At 42.0% G+C, this 18,244-nt stretch overlaps 1 protein-coding gene across 8 annotated transcripts in view; it reads right to left on the reverse strand.

The window, feature by feature from the left end:
• The window catches only part of ANKRD6 (ankyrin repeat domain 6), a 176,670-nt gene that overhangs the window by 55,941 nt on the left and 102,485 nt on the right, over window positions 1-18,244 (reverse strand). The window contains exons 1-2 of one of the 8 annotated variants that reach the window (XM_050949260.1): window positions 4,448-4,472; window positions 3,789-3,845 (exon numbers count right to left, since the gene is read on the reverse strand). The exons of 4 other annotated variants lie outside the window; for them this stretch is intronic. The gene's annotated coding sequence lies outside the window, so the exon portion shown is untranslated. Of the gene's footprint in view, window positions 1-2,724; window positions 2,877-3,788; window positions 3,846-4,447; window positions 4,473-18,244 lie in introns of those variants that run through there. 3 more of the 8 variants (XM_050949265.1, XM_050949264.1, XM_050949261.1) reach the window with 3 other exon arrangements.

Genomic DNA, 18,244 nt, shown 5'->3' on the forward strand with positions numbered 1-18,244 from the left:
AGCACAAACTGTGGGAGCAGCTGAGATTAGCAAGGGGCTGAGCATGCAGAGAAGTGCAGTGAGGAAACCTACCTATCCCTGTGGAGTCTGGGTAACTAAAGATGGAACCCTGCAAGTCACTTAGAGAAAGAGGAAGATGTTGAGCCACCAGAGAAGACACTAAAATAGGGGTGGGCAAACTTTTTGGCCCAAGGGCCATATCTGGGTGGGGAAATTGCATGCAGGGCTGGGGTGGGGTGTGAGAGGGAGCGCAGTGTGCAGGAAGGGGCTCAGGACAAGGGGTTCGGGCAGAGAAGGGGTGCGGAGTGTATGAGGGGGCTCAGGGAAGGGGGTTGCAGTGAAGGAAGGGTGCGAAGTACAGCAGGGGGCTCAGGGCAGGGGTTTGGGGTGCAGGAGGGCTGCAGCAGGGTGCTCAGGGCAGAAGGTTGGGATGCAGAAGGGGTGCAGGGTGCGGCAGGGTGCTCAGGGCAGAAGGTTGGGATGCAGAAAGGATGCAGGGTGCGGCAGGGGGCTCAGGGCAGGCGGTTGGGGTGCAGGAGGGAGCTCAGGGCAGTGAGTTGGGGTGCAGGGTGTGAGAGGGGTTTGGGCTCGGGCCCAGCGCCGCTTACCAGGAGCAGCTCCAGGGTGGCAGCAGCACGCACTGGGGCCAGGGCAGGCCACTGCTGGAGCAGCCCCAGGGACAGATGCTTGGATGGCCCCGGGGCCAGCTGCAGCGGCCACTGCTGCTGACCACAAGGGCTGCCAGAGCAGCAGCCAGTTGGGGGCAGCCAGCCTCCACGCGGGAGCAGGGGCCAGCCGTTGGCCCCAATGGCCTCTCACCCTGGTATCCCCAGGGCAGAAGCACCCCAGGGTCTAAGCAGTAGCTAAAGTTTAGCCAGGGATATTTATAGTAAAAGTCATGGACAGGTCATGGGCAGTAGATTTTTGTTTATTGCTCGTTACCTGTCTATGACTTTTACTAAAAATACCCATGACTAAATCTTAGCCTTACATAAGCCATATTAAAAAGGCCATGAAATGCAAATGGTTGTAATAAATAGGTCGGTCTATAAGTTCTATCAAGGGAGGATTTTCAAAGCTTAAATAAGATGAACCAGCCAGAGCTGTAGCTGTATCGTTAATAACACATCATTGATGCTTCCACGTTCCTTCATTACTGTTTCTCCTCATTCACTGTTCTTCATTACCACCTATTTGCTTGCTTGTTAGAGCATGTTAGATTCCCCCTCAGTTTTACAGTCACTTATTTGTTCCTATCCTTACTTCTAATTTGGCTGCTCATGCATTTGAGAAAGTTGCACATTTACAACTGTAACAGGTTTTGATCATCTTAAAATGTCTATGGCCAGAGAATTTATTTTTGCTCCTTTCACAAAAATCAGTGACATCAGTGAGATTTTGAGAGCTTCACGGTGAATCTCTGAGGAAGGCACAATGTGAACATTTTCCCAACCAATGTTTCTAAGGAGATTTACAAAGAAATTCCATGTAGCTATTATGCAAGCTTTAACCACATAATTAGAAGCCATAAAAATGTTTACAAATTCTCAAATTATTTGTGGCTCAGCAGACGCTTAGCACCATCACTAAATGCAAAGGATCTCAGGTAAGTTACCCTACTAGCAAGTAAAACACTAGAGATTGTACTCACTTTTGGTCTTAGCTTTTTTCCCCCCATCTTGCTCTTTTTTCTGATTACTGCAATGAATTCTTTCTTGAGACACCATGAGCCTTCTCAGCTTGTCATGCTCTGTGATTCTGAAGTGATTTACAGTAATAGCACTGCTGCTATAATGCATTTTCATTCTTGCCTCTTCCACTGATTGAATCACATATAAAAGCATATTAAGGAATGGATCCAGCCATCAATTTTTATGTCTTTCTACTGTGCTATTTACATTTCCTAAGTCATCCTCTCATCTACCTCCTTTTCAGAAATGTATTGACTGACCTATGAGCTGCATTCCCATGTTTGGACCCTTTATATTTCCTTAGCTGCTATGGACTGGATTACTCACAATTCAGAAAAGCATGTTTCATGTAAATAGAGCTTGGATGATCAAGAGACCAACTTTTCCTCTCTCCTGAGGAGAGGCAAAAGAAGCAGATGGTGAGAAAGGGAAGAGGAACAACCCTCTTATACTTACTCTGACAAATGACCCTTTCCCAGGGCAACAGATAGGTGGAAACTCCACCTCAACATAGCCCCCCGCCCCCCCGCCCAGCTGGGAGTTACTGCACTAGGGCAGGGAGACATCAGTATATGCCCCTCCCAGTAATATTTAACTCTGTCCACCTTGCACATCTAGAGTCTCCTCTTTAAAACGTTCACATATGCTGTAAATAGAAAGACAACAGCTGCCTAAGTGCTACAGTAAAACCCATTATATGCTGTGTTCTCACTCTCAAATTGCGCACAAAGAATTCTGCAATGCGATTTGTGCTTCATACCAATTCCCTGGTGCCAGTGAGCAGGCTCCAAACAGTGCTTCCTCATTAAAGCACCAGAACCCAGCAGTCCTGACTTCCAGTAACATGCTCTTATCACTAGACTCAGGATCAATATCCACCCTCCCCTCTTGCTCTCCTTAGACCTCTGGTAAATGCTGAAGCATGAGACAATTCAAACTTATTCCATCACAAACTAAAGAAAGTATATGAGAATTCATTTTGGTTTTACATATTTTACATTCAGATTTGTCCTCACTGTGTCACTGTACCTACCTTGGGCAGGTCAGCAAAGCAATACTCACTTCTTGCATCCCTCTAAGAAAGCCTGCCAGATGTGATGACCACAGATCCAGTAATAACATGGCTCCACAGAGCACTCAGTTCTGAAAACAGTCCTCCTCCACCCCCGCCAACCCTCTCGTCACCGAAGCATCAAAGATGACAGTCCTACTTCATGAATTAGTAATTCAGACCCATAGCAATGATTCAGTGCTATGAATCTTGACAAGGTCCGATACTGATGTCCAGAAAGATGTCCACAGATTTTAGCAAATGCATGACTCAGTCAGTGAGGAATATGCCTTAGGACATTTTTGTATCTGGAAGTGAACAAAACAAGGTGTATGGTTGCTCGGTGACAAAGTCAGAAAGCTCTTTGGATTCAGTTTCTACCATACTAAGCCCAAAGAACTGTCAAAAATGTAGCTTTCTGTACAGGCCCTCCTCTGTGATCATTACTAGACTAGTTGCTCAGTCACATTACTACACAAAGACTCAAGTAGGAAAAGGCATAAGAATGATTATTTTAAGAAAACAGGCCAAATAAGTTTGAAAATTTGGGGAAACATCAAATCTCAGGGATGTTCAAAGACCTGAAGGGAGCTGGTGATGACATCATTCCATACAGACAGCTCACTGTCGTGGCACTTCCAGGACATATTGCAAAAGTAAACCATTGCTTGATTAATGTTCTTCTCATGTCACACTGGGGAAGAAGCATCTTTTAGTGGCAATACTATTCATAAGAAAATGACAAAAATCACAGAATTTCTTTGTTTTATATTCAGTAGATTATTGAAATGCTTCCAAAGGAATCAACATATATAAACCCATCAACTATATAAAGCCCACAAACATTAAATAAAACAACAAAATAGAAAGGATATAACATCTGACAACAGGTCATTAATAACAGCGATCAAGTTAAGTTACTGTCTAGATAAAAGAAAAATTGCATCTCTAACAAGGAATTTCCATCACCATGATAACAAGGCACATATACTATAAATAAAGAATCACCATTTTTTTTTCTACAACTGACAAACTCCATTCCTCACCTGCCCACGAAAAATGTTGCCAAGTCTTTCAAGAAAAACACCCATCACAACTTCTTACTACACAGTATAATGTAAAAAAGGGGAGGATTTTAATGCTGCTTTATGTGGAAATCACTACATAACCCAAATTATGGACTCACTACTGACACTTCCATAATAAAGACCATGCATTTTGCAGAAATATTTTACACTATTAATATTTAATAACCATAATTAGCTCTTAAATGGCACTTTACATGCTCATATTGCAATTCTCTTCTTTTAATCCAATCACTTTCAGTGCAGCATGTTTCCTTTCCTACTAATATGCACATCAGTACATTAAAATCTGTACAAAGTTCTCTCTACTCCTTCTCTCACTGTAAATCATTTGATCGTATTTTGAACAAAGGATGCAACATAAATAATAGTTTTGCATTCCGCATATTTATCTGCTATGAAGAAGATGTTTTCCCAGCAGCTGACTCATGGGCTGTTTGTTCACTCCCCTGTCTCCTGGATGCAGATATATCTTTTCAGAGGCGCCAACTTTCTAATTTCCCCAGGGGGTATTCCACCCCTGCCCTGCCCCAACCACCACCCCACAACACTCTTTCCCCCAATGCCCCACCTCTGCCCTGCCTGTTCCAACCCTGTTCTGTCCCCTCCCCTAAGCATACCCTGCACTTGCTCTGCCCCCTCTCTCTGAGCACAGCCGATCCTTGCAAGCAGGAGGAGCTGGGAGGGAAGTGAGGAACTGATTGGCCGGGCCCACTGGCTGGCCAGAGGTACTGGGGGAAGGAGGAGGAGCTGATCAGTGCAGCCACTGGTGGGTGCTGAGCACCCACTGTTTTTTTTTCCAGTGTGTGCTCCAGTCCCAGAGCACTCATGGAGTTGGTGCCTATGTAGCTTTTATTTCTTTCTAACAACCATTAAACTCTTGATATTTTAAGGATTCTCCTGGATGTCACATCTTTTCTTCCTTTAGCTGCTCTTTTCAGATTCTCAAATGTCTCCAATACAATGAATGTGTTTTGCAAAAAAAGACAACACTCTTTCCAAAGGAGGACTTGGTCAACAAAAAGTACTATAATGGAAAAATCAAAAGTGTAGCAATGCTATCTAGAAAAAGGCAAAATGATATGAATTATGGGGCAATATACCCTTGATTCATATGTTTCTTCACAAATAGATACATTAATATAGTTTATTTGCAGCACACTTTTTACATGAGAGAACATTTTTAAACTAAAAAAGATAGTGACTAATAAAAATGAATACTCTGGAAAACTAAAGTATTGATCTTATAGCTATTTTCCTCTATTGTATAAAGTCCACATTTTGAAATGTTACTGTATTGAACAGGATTCCTGTTTTTTATATATACACTGGATTTGGGATTCGTCTTCTTAAGAGTCTAGGATAATCTGGAACACCTTGAGATTATTTTTGTTTTTATTAATTCTTATTACTTACCCCGATTGCCAGTCAGTCAGTCTCCCAAAGAGAATCTGCATGACTAGTGCTCACAACTCGTTAGGTAAAGTAAATTAGACTGATTTGTGCTACCCTTCTCTTACATCTGACAATTGCTTGCTTCTGTGTCAACAGCCATGCCAGCCACAAACATGAGGAGCCAGGTAGGGCAGCTTCAAACTGCTGCAGACTGAACTCTTCATCAAATAAGGTGCTGTCATCCTAGCACTACTGTCAGCTTGGTTAAATTTAAACTCATCTGACTGACAGTTCTCAAATCACACCTTGTTACCACCCTCCGAAAAACTGTGAAGTGATGTCAGCCAAGTGTAAACTTTTAAACAGAGGCGGAGACGCATTCAGATGGCATTATATGGGGATCAAGAGTGCAATTTAAACTCATCACTGAAATGCCACTGATCTTCTTGTACAGACAGCTGCTTCCTACACACACAGATACCCTCACACACTTTATGTATTTTTTTTTCTTACCAACCTGAAGCCCTGACTTTCATTACCCTTGGGAAAAATCTATGTAAGGGTAACATACTACTCATTGATTCAAGAGCATATTTATTTATAAATGCTCTGATTGCTGTGCTGCACATTCCATAATATTCAACATTATTATTATTTTATATGTAGCATTCGTCAGGTTATCGTCTTACTATAATTAAGTTTCAAAACTTTATTGTTCCCCCTCAGCTCCTTCAAAACACACACACCAGCACAAACACACCCACGCTCTTCAAAGACTGTCTATAAAAGCAAGCTTACCTCTCAGTGAGCATTTTCCAGCCAAACAATGCTGATATAACAAAACAAAATCTGTTGTTTAATATGAAACAGTACATGTGTGTAAACACACGTCTGAGACGCTTGGGTGTTCATCTGCATATTAACAGCCAGAATGTCTTTCCGGCTCACTGATATTTCACAGAAGTGCTGGGGTCTGAGTCCTGGGAACTGACCCAGACATTTGGTCATGCTTGAGTGAGAACAGACTATATGTTGCATTCTATGCATCTGAAGAAGTGAAGTGTAGCCCACAAAACTTTATGCTCAAATAAATTTGTTAGTCTCTAAGGTGCCACAAGTACTCCTGTTCTTTTTGCAGCATTCTTTGTGCTTTGCATGCATGCAGAAATTCAAGCACAGTGGGATTACTAGATGTTGAGAAATCTCCCTTACTACCATCATCTTCTGCATTAGATTCAGCTATTGCAAAATTACGACCTTATCCAACTGCCACTGAAGTCAATGGCAAAACTCCCACAGAATTTAATGGGACCCAGGTTTAGGCCTCCATTTTAAAATCCTTTCCAAAATTCATTTCTCTTCCTCTTGCACCTGCTATTTTGCCCTTGCTTTGTTATTCACAGATTCTTCTCCATAGCAAATTCTCTCATTTGAGTTCTTTACTTTGCTTTCATTCAGATGACAAAAATGGTTCTGAAATGAACAAGTTTTATTTCTGGATAAAGTCTGGTTTGGGGAGTGGATAGTGTGTTGGATTAAGGCAATGCTGGTATCAGCCTTTCATCTTCAGGAGTCTGTGTTCCAATGTCAAAGTGAAAATGAGCAAGGTGGTCTTAGTCTCTTCCCACTTACTAGTGGACAATTACTCCCATTGAAAAGCTACCTTACAAGTTGGTGCAACTCTCCACCTTCTGCAGCCTGCACTTAAGAGAGGCCCAGGACAGAAACAGAGGAATGCTGCAGGTCAGGACTGAGGAGCACTGAAAGAGATATGTGGGGAAGCTTGCAAAGCAGTGGTCTGCACCAGCACTATCAATCTTTCACTTTCAAAAGGCCTATGTTTAGCCAATGGTAAAGAAAAAAATAGTAAATTTTGTGAAAATTTTAAAAAGGAATGCTATACTGGAAAAGATCAAGAGAGAAATATGATCATAGATGTGTAGATTTTAAGGTCAGAAGGGACCATTATGATAATCTAGTCTAACTTCCTATATAATACATGCCATATAAACTCAACCAGTAAACCCAACATTAAGACCATAATTTCTGGTTGAATGAGAACATATGTGCATCAGTGCAGTGTCAGGAGACAACTGACTGTCAGAAGAGGAAGAAAGGCTGTATCTGCATTTACCAACTTTGAAAGAACTTCCCAATGCCAAAATAGCACTGATTACAGTCTCCCTGCCACTGATCTTCTCCACATGCTATCAGTACCTTGTAAATGGTGGTGGGAGAGTCCCAAGAATCCAGCCACAATTAACATCCTTCGATTTCACATAGAGATGCAATGAATGGGCTAGGCCAGCTTAGCGATTCAGTAGTAATTCACTGGACAAACGTGAACCTCCGAGCTGGTGAGTCTAGCCTGGTTCTTTGATGCTAGATCAGGTGGAGATGGAAGTATTGCTGAGACAATGCTCACAAGTCCTAGGAATTGGGCAGATGATTTGCTTTACTGTATCAGCAATTCCTGCCAATATTTTCTCAGGGAAATAGGGGTGTTAATATTTATATTAGTACAGTGTCCAAAATGTGCTAGGCACTGTATAAAGATAGCAGCAAGAATCTAAGAGTTCTGAAGAGAGCTCTGCCTGTATCCTCAGAACTGCAATAGGTTACATAGGCTCTGAGTTGTATATGTAAACAAGGTGGCAAGAAACATACTAGAAGGACACAACTGCATCTCATCAGAGAAAAGTAGAGAGAGAAAATTTGTGATGTTTTTCATTGGTACTCTTTCCTGGGACTAAAGACATTTCCTGCTTGTTCAATGACCCAGACTGCTCTCAGGATTGGTCACATCTGTCAGGCGAACAGCTTTAGATGAGAATACCCCTAACTGGTTGCAAACTAGTGGCTGAAATTCAGAGGGGCAGTGTCTCTAGTATATTTTAGAAGTGAACAGTTTTGCATTAGGTGTGGCTCATGGTATTATATTAAAAAAAAAAGTGCTGAAATGCACTTCTAGTACTTCCAGAAGTGATAGTACCAGAACACTGTTACAGTTCCCAAAAGAGTGCCGGAATGGTGTTCTGGAGCATTCCGGCACAACTCAAGCCCTGATCATATCCAACACAACGCAACATTTCCAGTGGTGTCACACTGTATGATGTCATGATCAAGATAAGAGAAAGCACAAACATTCAGCGAGCTGCCACGCCTTGGGAAATTCTGAAATGAGAGAGCAAAAAACCGAATGTGTGTCAGAGTGTGGAAACTGTAAATACACTTTTCTGTCCAAAGCAGCAATTATAACATTATATTAGAAGTCAGTGTAATAATAATTCTCACTGATGGAACTGGATGTGCTGATTCTCCCTCACCTTCATTTTTCACTGAGCAGTTGTCTGTCACCCCGGAATAGAAAAATTGTGTAGATAATTCAAATGATCTGCTGTTTTAGGGCCCCATTAGATGTTCATTTATTTCAATGGATTTTGGATTAGGCCCCTAAGCAGTACGTGACCTACTGGCAAGTAAACTAAAACCTTCTCTGAATTGATCCTAATATACCAACACTTAACCCTCATTTCTGGAAACAGAGCCTAGCCATTACATTATACAGGTCATGTGATGTGCAGTGTCTTGGATTATACTGTAAGGATTATACATGGATTATACAGTAGGAATACTGGATGGCTCAGGGGGTTTGCTCATCTGTTACAGACTCATTTGCTCCAGGTCACAGGTTCAAGTCCAGGTCCAGGTCAGGTTAATAGCAATCCAAAATTATCATCTCACTGCTGTATAGGGTCCTATTGAAGGTCTCCATTCAGCTCCTAATAAAGAAGTGCCCGTGCCCGTAAGTCAAAATACAGCATAACATACATTGATACCCTTGTAAGTAGTTTCAGCAGACAATCAAAGAAGCCAGCGTTGACGCTAGATTAGTTTATCACCGTTGCCTTGTGGGTCAGGGCTGAGGTACATTGGCATGGAAATGAGGTTGATAAAGGACCTGAAGGTTGCAATGTTCTATCATAGACAATCACTACATTTACTTAATTCTTTCCTCTAAAATAACACATAATATCATGACTACCTTTAATGTGTTTATGCTGTGTACTATACACAGTCAATACATTAACACAAAGCATTAAGAGGTGATGTAAACAACAGGATGCCCATGCCATTGCAGTCTATCTGTACCAAAATTACATGTTAGTAACACCTCTGTTATAAATGTTAACTGGAAACCATTACGATCTGTAGTCCTCTCATTAATTTTTCCAAAGAAATTCTAAATCCTTAGGTCTTAATCAATCTTTTATAAAAGCAGCATGATAAATTCTTCTTATTTTTTTTTTCCTGGACTTATATCTTTGATCTGTAAATTCATGTATCCCTTTTACCTTGTGATGTTCACCTCAGATCATGCAGAGCCTGAGGCAAAATTCACAATGCTTGAGAAGTACTATCTTAACACTGCGTTTCCTGGATTTCTAACTTTTTATATTTTTTGACTAGATTGTCTGAGAGGTAATATTCCTGCAAATCACTGATACATGCCTGCAACTTTAACTTCAACTTTATTACGTTTGTGTGTGGGAATACAGGTATACATTAAGTGAGGTGACATTAACAGTAACTACTGCCAAAAATAAAATTTCTGCTCTTCTGCGATTTGACTTTCATTGTCACTGTGGCAAGTTATCTGTAATGTCTTTGTGACAAGCTATAATATGATCCTTTTGGCTTGTCATTCACTGCTACTACACTATTACTGACCAAACAGAAGATTTCCTAAAAGTGATATTTCAGAATTGTGGATGGGTTATTCTATAATTATCTAACGTCTTAGAAGGGTTTACTCATGGTAAAAGGTGTTTACAGTCATTAATAATCCTTGTGATGTTTTCTCCCTCTGACTGCCAGTCATTTTATTATCGCTTTCTAATTTAGGCCTTTCCAGTGGAATGTTAGTAGTTACTGAATCTATGGACAATGGAAAACACTGGGAGCTGTCTTGACAGATTATATTCATGTCTTACCTTAGGCAGATGCTCATTATTCATTAGTACATATTGGAAGCTCAGAATCAGGGATGTATCAGTGTAAACTGGATTGGGAGCTTATTTCGCTGACAGACACTCCTGTTGCCGGGAGTTACACTCTAAGCACATTCTTCTAATTTGCACCATAGAGCAAATTACATTTTCCATCTAATTTTTTTATTTTCAAAGCAATTCTCTACTCTGCTAACCTCAGGATGAGGTATCTCAAGCACTACTTCTTTTGGTGTTGCTGCTCTTTAATCTAACACATGCAACTGTCCAGCCAGTACTAAAGAAATCTGCATTTATCACTAGCGTCCCAGTACTGTCAATCTGAAGCTTTCAAAAATCATAAGTCAGGCCCTAAAAGCATGAGACTGGCTTAAAAATCAAGAAATATTGGAAAAAAGAAATTTGGCGTTATTTCTATTTGCCCTCTGGTTTGAGCCTTCAAGTTGCACTTGCTTAATGTTTTCAAGTTTTTCTCCACCACCAGGAGGACTTGAAACTTACTTTCTTTTTTAAATGAAAGCTGAAATTATCATACAATGACTTTCATTCCAGGAGCTGAGGCATTCAGAATAAACATCAAACACTGTGATGCTTACAATACATTCACAAGAGCTGGCAACACTGAATTCTTGCAAATTACCACCCAGTTTCTAATGTTCCTTTCCTCAACAACCTAACTTACACAAGATACACAAGATACACAAGAACTGTCTGCCATTGCTATCTCCCCGACTGCCAACATCCTGAATGCCTCCCAGTCATTCCATTGCACATACCCAGCACTTGCTGTTATACTGGATGGACTCCTCCTGTCTTTCAACAACATTACACCCATCCTCATCTTACAGGACTCAGTCTCAGCATTTGATACTATAGACACTCCTGCCCTACTTCCAAGAGGCTGCAGGAGTGAATGGCAATGTGTTGCAATAGCTTCGTCTTTCCTTGATGACTAAAATGAAAAAATTCTTATAGGCAGTTGTTCATCCACGACTAGGGTGACCAGACAGCAAATGCAAAAAATTGGGAGAGGGGTGGGGGGTAATAGGAGCCTATATAAGAAAAAGACCCAAAAAATTGGGATTGTCCCTATAAAATCAGGACAGCTGGTCATTCTATCCACGACCAGACCCTCTTCTGCATCCTGCATGGTTCAAATCTCTCTCCCTTCTCATTCAGTATTTACATGAAGCCACTGGGAGAAATTAGGGAGACATGACGGGCTAATATGCCAGCCAGAAGCATGTGACTGATACTCAGCTCTACACTCCCCTTTTATCCAACATTAACAGCAGCCTCCCCCAGCTTTCCAAATGCCTGGCTCAGGCCAGCACCTAGTTGAAGTGCAGCTGAAGCTGAACTCTGACAAAACTGAGGTAATGCTGGTAAGAAAAGAAAGTGTTTTGAAAAGCTCCCCTTCACTACTACAGGTCCCACCAGAAGGCATCTGCCCTCAGACTGTTAGACCAGTTCAGAGCCATGGGGGTCATTTTAGATTTCGCACTGCACTTAGACACTCAAATAGCAATGGTGGCAATGAACACCAGTTTCCACTTGTGGCTGGCTAGAAGACTAACCCTGATTCTTTCAGGCACAGATTGCCCATAGTGGTCCAGTAGCTCGTTACCTCCAGGCTCAACTACTGTTCCTTAGAACAGTATGAGGAATGAAACTCAATGTCCTGAGGAAACTACAGCTAGTCCATAATGCAGTGGCTCATCCACTCACTAATACAGGCTACTGGGAACACATCATCAAAATCCACTGCTCCCTACACTAGCTACCCATTGCATTGAACACAGAATCCAGTTCAAGGCTACAGTATTGATTTTCAAAGTCCTGAATGGTATTGACCTTGGTTATCCAAGAGACTGCATCTCTTTCTGTTTTGACCACCTCATATGACAGCTTCACTCCACTAAGCTTTCAACAAAAGAGGGGAAGACTCGTATCCTCAGGAGACAGTACTTTTAGATTAGCCAGGCCAAGACTCTTGAACTCGCTTCCAGATGAAATATTACAATCTGGTCTGCATACAGAATTACATGAACTCTCTCAAACACATCAGCATTTCTCAGACTATGCACATTGTGTGTGTATATATAGGCATGCATGCACACATATACACCCTACCAATAACCTTTAAAACTTGTTACTGTCAGTTGTGCTGGAAAAAGGAGATCTTTCTGTATCCAGGTTCGTTTTTCACAGAAGGCACTCAGAAACCAGCATGATGGGACACCTTATAAAAATGAAGAAAACGAAATATAGATAACAAATGCTTAATATTAAAATCTTGTCAAATATTTTGACTGTTATATGTATTTTAGTCTGCCATCATTCCTGGTGGCCTATTTTTTTGTATTAAGTTCCTAAATTAAGAGTCACCCTACAGAAGAGTCTTTTAAGTACAGTCATTTTTTGCATATTTAAATTAGTAAGGCAAAATAATATCATGGCAAAAGAATAATGATTGCCAGGTCATCTATCAGCCATGTAACAGGGACCATGTCCTAGTTTTCTTTTCCACACTAATAAAAACACAAGTACATTTATTTTACATTTAACAGACATCATCCTTCCAAAACAGAGTGAGATTTATTAACTCTTTTCTGTCCTGGGTATATGAAGAATGCCCATGCCCATCAATGGCTCTGGTAAAGACTTTTTCCTTTACCTCACTGGATATTTCATACTCTTCAAGAAAAAGGCTTTATAGGTTGGTCCAAATCTAACCACCACAAAATGTGTTCTCTTTTTTTTCTCCAATGTCCATGAAATGATCAGATACAACTGTTATTTGGAGAATCAAATCTAACTATGAAGAAAAGCTGCCATTCCACACAGAACTAAAGAGCATGGCTCTCCCAGAATTTTAAATGTCCTAGACTTCTACAGAAAGGAGTTTTCTCAGCGGAGTGATATTATGTATGGAATCACACTGAACTTCACAGGATTTCAGACTGTGGACATCTCACAGTCCAAAATAACAATTTTAAAAATATGTTTTGCGGGAGGAGGGATACTTTTTAATTCCTCATCACTATATAACAGCAGCATCTGGAAACACTATTGCAATGTCATTTTTAGAAACATCACCTCTCAGAACCATATGTACATAAAGTCAGAAATATGACATTCTTCCACACTCCTGAGTGCAAATATGTAATACTACTACTACTTTACAGTTATAATATATAGTGTGTTTAGCTCAAAAACCTCAAAATTTGAAAGGTATGGGTAACCTTGCTGTCATGGCATCTTGCAAGGATCATAGCTGAGACATATGCCTCATGTAGAAGTCCTGTCCAACCTAAGCATGGACATCTCCATTAGAAAGTGGTACTATAACCCATTCAGTAGAAGTATAGTTTCATTTTTAGCAAGAGTGAGTGGGGGTTAGGAAATTTTACTGGTGAATAGCACACTTTTTTTTTTTTTTGAAGCTAGAAAGTTCTGCATAGACGAGACTATAGACTAAAGCTCTTGATCAACTTTTAGACAATTTGAAGAAAGGGTCACAACACTTAATAATAAGCCACAGACAGCAAGGGAGAAGTTGGCATGCGTGCCACCCCTTCTCCCCTCCTTATCTCTCTGCAATAAACTATAAATTATGAGGACACATCTTTCTTAAATCAAACTTGTACCTGACTTGCTCCCATTACCATTTCCCAGCCACAGCCTTCATTGATCATATCTCCCCCTCCATTTTGTACCCCAATTTAAGTACACAAGCCTGTTTCAAATGCAAAACAGGTGTAGCTAGAAGGCCTATCCACTGCAATGCACTCACCATCTGAGTAGTCAGGATTCTTAGTGGGGGCTGTGACGCTCTGTACCTCGGGGGAACACCCAGCACCCCCATGTTCATCCTTGTAAAATGATTGTGTGGTATCCAGTGCAAAGGTTTGTCATGTTGGGTGTCTTCGGATGGCTCATGATGCATCGAGCATTGTTTTTACAGTAATGTTATAGTAACTGTTGTTACAGTAATGTTATAGGTTATAATTTAATGTATATAGTTATGAAGCTGAAAAAGTATCCTCATGGCTTAAAGCAAGCCCAGGCAAAAACTCTCCAAGAGCAGAGCGGCAGTTCACACCTCATCAGGGCATGTATGGGACAAACCCAGCCCATCCTCACAGGAACAAAGGGTTCTGGCCTAGGCAACAAGAGAGGATCTGTTGGACTCTTGAGTGAGTCACTCCCCTCCCTTGGTCAGTTGGGGCTGCGATGAGGTAATGCTTACCTGACTCTGAAGGAAGGGGCAAAACCAAGAGGGAAGGAAGGACATGATAAAGGAGAGACATTTGCCATGCTCTCTCTCTCTTCCATCTCCATCTACAGACATCACCACCAAGTGACTGAAGCACTGATCAAAGGGGAGAGCCTGGCTGAAGGGCAACCAGCCAGCCTGTGGTAAGAAGCATCTAAGTTTGTAAGGACATGGAAAGTGTTAAGATCATCTTAGAATGTATTTTGCTTTTATTTTATTTGACTAAATCTGACTTGTTATGCTTTGACTTATAATCACTTAAAATTTATCTTTTCAGTTAATAAATCTGTTTGTTAATTCAGTGCATTTGATTTGAAGTGTGTCAGAGACTCTCCTTGGCATAACAAGCCTGGTACATATCAATTTCTTTGTTAAACTGATGAACTCATATAAGCTTGCAGTGTCCAGTGGGCACAACTGGACACTGTAAGATGGAGGCTCCCAGGGTTGTGTCTGAGACCGGAGATATTGGGTAGTGTTATTCAGTTGCATAATCGAAGGAGCAGCTTACATGCCAGAGACTGTATGCGAACAGCCCAGGAATGGGGGTTCTCACAGCAGAGCAGGGTAAAGGTGGCTCCTAGAGTCAAGGATTGGAGTGACCTAGCAGATCAGGTGTCAGAGAGATAGCCGTGTTAGTCTGGATCTCTAAAAGCAGCAAAGAGTCCTGTGGCACCTTATAGACTAACAGACATATTGGAGCATGAGCTTTCGTGGGTGAATACCCACTTCGTCAGATGCATGGACTAGCAGATCACTGGTCCAGATAACACCAGAGGGGAACGTCACAGGGGCATATCTAGGACTGCAAACTTTCTAATTCCAGAAAATTGAACATCCCTGCCCTGCCTACTGTCCTGCCCCTTCCCCGAGGCCCCACCCCAGCCTGAGGCCTAGCTCCATTCACTCCATCTCCCCTCCCTCCATTGCTTGCTATCCCCAACCCTCTCTCACATGCTGATTTTCACTGCAAGGCCCAAACAGGCATGTTTATTGTTTTGACAGATGTATTATGTAGACTTCAGGTTTTATTTATTACAGGACTCTAGAGCTGGAAGCAAAATAGTCAAAAAGAGTAATTTAAAGAACTTCAAAAAGGTTTTCATGATTCTTTCCCTCCCTTCTTCCCATTTTTCATAACCAGCTTCATGTTTTTTGTTCACTAAAGTTATTGTAATTGTGTGTGTGGAATTAGGAACACACATTATCACAGCTGCAATGGATCCATTAAAGGCTCACTCCTAAAGCCCAAATCCATAGAGCACAACCACAGAAAGGCACACCTGTTCAGATACCTATAAAAATAAATCTGTAGACACTGACTCCCACAGCTACATGCAGATACACACATGTATTCGTGTGTACACATCTAGCATGTACTAACACATATACTTCCACATTATTTATTATTACAATTGTTGTTTAGTGCTTAGACACCCCAACTAAGATCAGGGCTCCAGGGTAGCAGATGCTGGACATACACATAAAAAAGAGTCTGCAAGAAAGAGTTTATAATGTAGCTAGACATTGGCTCTTCTGCAGTTACACAACATTCACTTTTTAAGAAACAATACATTTCTTTTAGAGTTCCCTTCTCTTTTAAAATCTTGTGATGAAATAAATACACACATATTTTATGTTATCAATGTTTTTGTGCGCAAGCCAGCAAAAGGAATAAAAGTCAAAGAATTAGACTGCAAATTTTATTCACACAGGTACATACACACGTGGCAATACATGCACCTCCTTACACAAAGACACACAGTCTCTTACACACATACAACGCATGCATGCACACACTTGCCTACACAGAGGCACTTTTTCATACACTTTTCCAGGGGCTGCCTAAATCACCCAGCTGGGAGTGGGGAGAGTGGGCTGGAGGGGAAAAGATAGGGCGGGGATGGAGGAGAGAGGATGGGGAGGGAAAGAGACCAAGGACAAGAGCAGGATGGGGGCGAGAGGGGGAAGTGAAGGAGAGAGAGGAGGGAGCATGGGGGGGTATATGGGGTGGATGGGAATGCAGGGGGAGGCAGAAGGCTACAGGTGCATGAGGATGTGGGGGGCACCGGGGTGTATAGGGAGTGTAGCAGTGTACGGAGGTGAATGGGGTGCAGGGCTGGGGGGGGGGTGACGGACATGGGGCTGGCAGCTCTGGGAGGTGGAGAGGATGAGTCGGAGAGTGCTCTAAGGGGTACAGGGCTGGGATGGGTAGGTGTGGGGGGCAGGATGCGATGGGGGTGCAGGGGGGTTGGGACGGGGAGGGATGCAATGCCAGGGGATGGGGGCAGGACAGGGAGGGATGCAATGACGGGGGGATGTGGTCCATGATGGGGAGGGATGCGGTGATGGTGGCATGGGGTATGTGGGGGTTGGGACGGGGAGGGATGCAGTGATGAGGACATGGGGGGGTTGGGACGGGGAAGGAGGCAATGACAGGGGGATGGGGAGGGATGAAGTGTTGGGGGGAGTGGGGGGGGTTGGGACGAGGAGGGATGCAGTGATGGGGACACGGGGGGGTTGGGATGGGGAAGGAGGCAATGACAGGGGCCATGGGGAGGGATGCAGTGACGGGGGATTGTGGTGCTTTGGGGGTTGAGACGGGGAGGGATGAAGTGATGGGGGGATGGGGCCCAATTCTCAGCACTTGGAGACTGGGATACACATACCTCCAATTCCTGGGTGCCAGCGATGGGGCGACAGACCACGGTTTGCTGCAGGGCAGGCACCACAGCTGGAGCCCAGCCACACGAACAGTGTGAGGAGAAGAGGACCAGGCAACAGCAGGAAAAGCACGTCACTCAACCTCCAGAAATTTGTTGTGCAACTTAGGTAATAAAATACTGATCTCAGCTTCCAAGACCCACACATACTCCTCAGCAGAGGCTTCACTAAGGTTTCTAGTCTCAACCTTACTCATTATATTTGCATTCCCCTTGCCCCATATTCCTCAAAAAGTTTACAGTGAAGATGGCATTTACCTTTCCCTAAACACCCTTCAAACAATAAATAGCTGGCTGAAAAAAAAAACAAAAGAAAATACAGATAAAACAAAACTAGGAGGTATTCCACGGCTCATTCTGTAGCTAATGCCCAGTACTATCAACAATAAATCAATTTCTAGCCGGACAAGTCTTCTAGATGTTTAAAAAAAAAAATCCTATTCCTCCAAGTCTTTAAATGAAATGAAGCGTGCAGCTTTACACACTGCTTTAAAAGAAAAACAGTTTCCAAGGAAATACAGGCCAACAGTGGCTTTTATATGCCAGGACTTAGCAAATTAAGTAGTACAGCATTAGCAAACTTTGGACTCAAAGTAGTTTACAGCTTCTTGTAACATATACATACATACACACACACACATATATACACATACACACTGAATATATCACAACTGATAGGAACCTTCTCCAGGCTTTGATTGTTCTCAGTAAATATACTCTACTTCTACCCATAGGAGTGCAGCATCTATTAGGGAAACCATGATGACAGAAAGTGATAATATAGATTTGTTACTTTTGCATATTGCTGTGACTGTTTTCAGTGGTCCAAAACCTCCCATTTCCTTTACCATGAATGTTGGTACACCCATCAAAACTTAATATTCAGCTAGACTCCTAACTGGATCAGCATAAATAATATGTTATTTAAAGAGTTCCTTTTCTAGGAACAGTACTTCTTTTTGGCAGGGTGGATAAAAATCAGTGATTTTTAAAAAAAAAAGAATTGGATTT

The sequence above is a fragment of the Gopherus flavomarginatus genome, chromosome 4, assembly GCF_025201925.1.
Source record: "Gopherus flavomarginatus isolate rGopFla2 chromosome 4, rGopFla2.mat.asm, whole genome shotgun sequence".
In the NCBI taxonomy this organism is placed as follows: Eukaryota; Metazoa; Chordata; order Testudines; family Testudinidae; genus Gopherus; species Gopherus flavomarginatus.